This window comes from Xiphophorus hellerii, chromosome 23, assembly GCF_003331165.1.
Source record: "Xiphophorus hellerii strain 12219 chromosome 23, Xiphophorus_hellerii-4.1, whole genome shotgun sequence".
Classification (NCBI taxonomy): Eukaryota; Metazoa; Chordata; class Actinopteri; order Cyprinodontiformes; family Poeciliidae; genus Xiphophorus; species Xiphophorus hellerii.
Window position 1 is genome coordinate 30,239,606 of NC_045694.1, and position 2,522 is coordinate 30,242,127.

General features: G+C 38.9%; 1 long non-coding RNA gene across 1 annotated transcript; it reads right to left on the reverse strand.

Moving 5' to 3' along the window:
- Nucleotides 1-552: 552 nt before the first annotated feature.
- On the reverse strand, nucleotides 553-1,833 carry LOC116714725 (uncharacterized). The gene is made up of 3 exons (XR_004338113.1): nucleotides 1,544-1,833; nucleotides 1,277-1,442; nucleotides 553-1,009 (listed from the first exon to the last, which is right to left on the reverse strand). It is a non-coding gene; the product is annotated as an uncharacterized LOC116714725 (long non-coding RNA).
- Nucleotides 1,834-2,522: the final 689 nt, after the last annotated feature.

Here is a 2,522-nt window from a genome sequence, read left to right on the forward strand (position 1 = left end):
CTGTGGTCAACATCCAGGACAGTTCAAGTGTTCTGTTTTTCATGTGGGTAAAATGTGCAGTTCTTGGCACAAGGTGAAGAGCAAATGAAAGAAAGTATCAATTTTATGGAAACCAATGATGCCATTCTAGACTGTTTGTCTTTCCTGCTGAAATTTTCCTTCATTTGTTATAATTTTGCTTTGTTGTTAGTCCCAGTTCTGGATGATCTGAAGCAAAGACACGTCTTTAGTGGCAGTTATGAGCAGATGTGTCTAGTGCGGTTTGTGTTCATGGGTTTGCTGCAATGTGACATTGATGAAAGGAAAGATGGACTACAAATACCATCAGACCTGTTCAACAGTCTCACTGGTAAACCGGATGTCATGTACCACCTACCTAACAAGGTTGTTTTTGTTGTTTTTCTTATTTATTTCATTAACATCTGGTTAATTTGTTGCCTGTTTGGCAGCTTTCAAAAATAATTTGTCAAAATAAAACAAAAATCAGCCATGTGTTAATAGTATGTCAATTTTATTTGCAACAATTTTTGATGACATAAAAATGTTCATTTCTAATATTTACATGTAAATACAATGAAGCATTACAACAGTTTTCATAACAGTTGGTAGTGACAGTTGAACAGAGCAGGTTTCACAAGTTAACATCTGCCTTCACAGGCCAACATCCACATTTATGTTTTGTGATTCTGTATTTGAACTTAATAAAGTCCAAAGAGTTTTTATCCCAAAGTCCATGTTTTTTTTGGAATTGATCATTTGTTTTGGGCTTTGGTATCTTGACAGTGTTTGAACAGGAAAGCGAGGTTTGGTCTGTCTCAAGGAGAATCCTAGCAGTCTGGTTTCTTCTTGTCGTCTGGTGCTGTCCTTTTCGCTGAGCTGAACTTCAAAGATTTCCTCTAACATTTCTGATGTCAGCTTTTCCACCCTTGTGCACATAAAGGGCCTGAACACAGAAGCATGAAGCTCCGAAGCATAAATGACATCCAGGGTTGAAAGGCCATCCTTGAATCTAGAAAACATTCAGAATAACCATCACTTTAATGATGCTAAAAAGAGCATGATATTAAATTGATGTTTTACAGTCACACATAAACATTAATATCTCTAATCTTGTTTCTTGTTTAGCACAGGTAATATTGCAAATCCACTAACTGGATAATTATTTGTCTGCTGGCTACTGTCAATTCTTACCCTACATTCGCTTGTTTTAACTGCAACAAAACAGTAACTAAATTAACATAGTTGGCAAATGTTAGTTTGTTATTGAAGGACCTACTTCACATGATCTCCGTCTCTTTATTCTGCGTCTCGTCCTCAGCTGTCCCCCTGATGCAACAGGAAACATCTTCTCTGGATTCCCAGCAGGATTTCCTGCGTCTCCTCAGTCCTCTGTGTCTTCTCTCTCCTCATTGGTCCAGTGATGTTGACTTGTCTCAGTCATGCTAGTGAACCAACACATGATCAGACACGCATTCCTTAATTTCTGTCGAAATAACAGATGACTGAATCAGACTTTCTGATCAAGTCATAATCATGGCCTCACCATTTATAAAATCTACTAGAACCAGTAGATCAGCAGGTCCTCTGCTCTATTCCTGATCCTCCTTCCATCAGCACAAAGCTCATCAAAGCTCTGCTGTTATGAAAGGACTCAATGAAAAAAATCAGACAAAACAAAAGGGTCAGTGAGGAGAAAGTACAGCAAAAAGTAGGAATCAGATTTGAGCATCAACCTCAACTTCATGCATATTGAAAACTTTTGGTTGTGTAAAAGTAAATGTTCTTACTTTTTTTGTCCACTGGGTTCTCTTATCTTCCTCCTGACTGGTGGTGTTGAAGGTGGAGGATTCCAGGTTCAGGAGATCCAACCTGGGATGATCAGAGACATTATTGATCTGCAGAATCTGAATCCAGGATCAGAAACCAGCGCTGGCTATAATGTTTCTAAAATTCTTTATTATTCAGTGTCTGACTCATAAACAGGTGAATTTTCAACATAAGATTCTGTGGCAATGCTTGGTTTGTTATTGAAGGACCTGCTTCACATGATCTCTGTCTCTTTATGCTGTGTCCCGTCCTCAGCTGTCCTCCTGATGCATCAGGAAACATCTTCTCTGGATTTCCAGCAGGATTTTCTGCGTCTCCTCAGTCCTCTGTGTCTTCTCTCTCCTCATTGGTCCAGTGTTGTCTTGTCTCGCTGATGCTGGAGAATCAACACACATTCAGTCTAAATAACAGATGACTGAAGGAGACTTTCTGATCAAGTCATCATCATGTCCTCACCTTTTCCACAATCTCTTCCAACCAGTAGAACAGCAGGTGGAGCAGGTCTTCTGCTTTAATTGTTGGTCAACTCAAGTCATGTGACATGAGTTGACGGAGAAATGAAAAAAAAAGAAAAGACAAAAGAGTTAAAAAGGAAAATAATCACGGACAGCAAACAGAACCGGTTTCTAACTTTCAGCTCAACTCTGCGCAGCTCCATCTGAAATGTTTCGTTATGTTTTGTAGATAGAAATGTT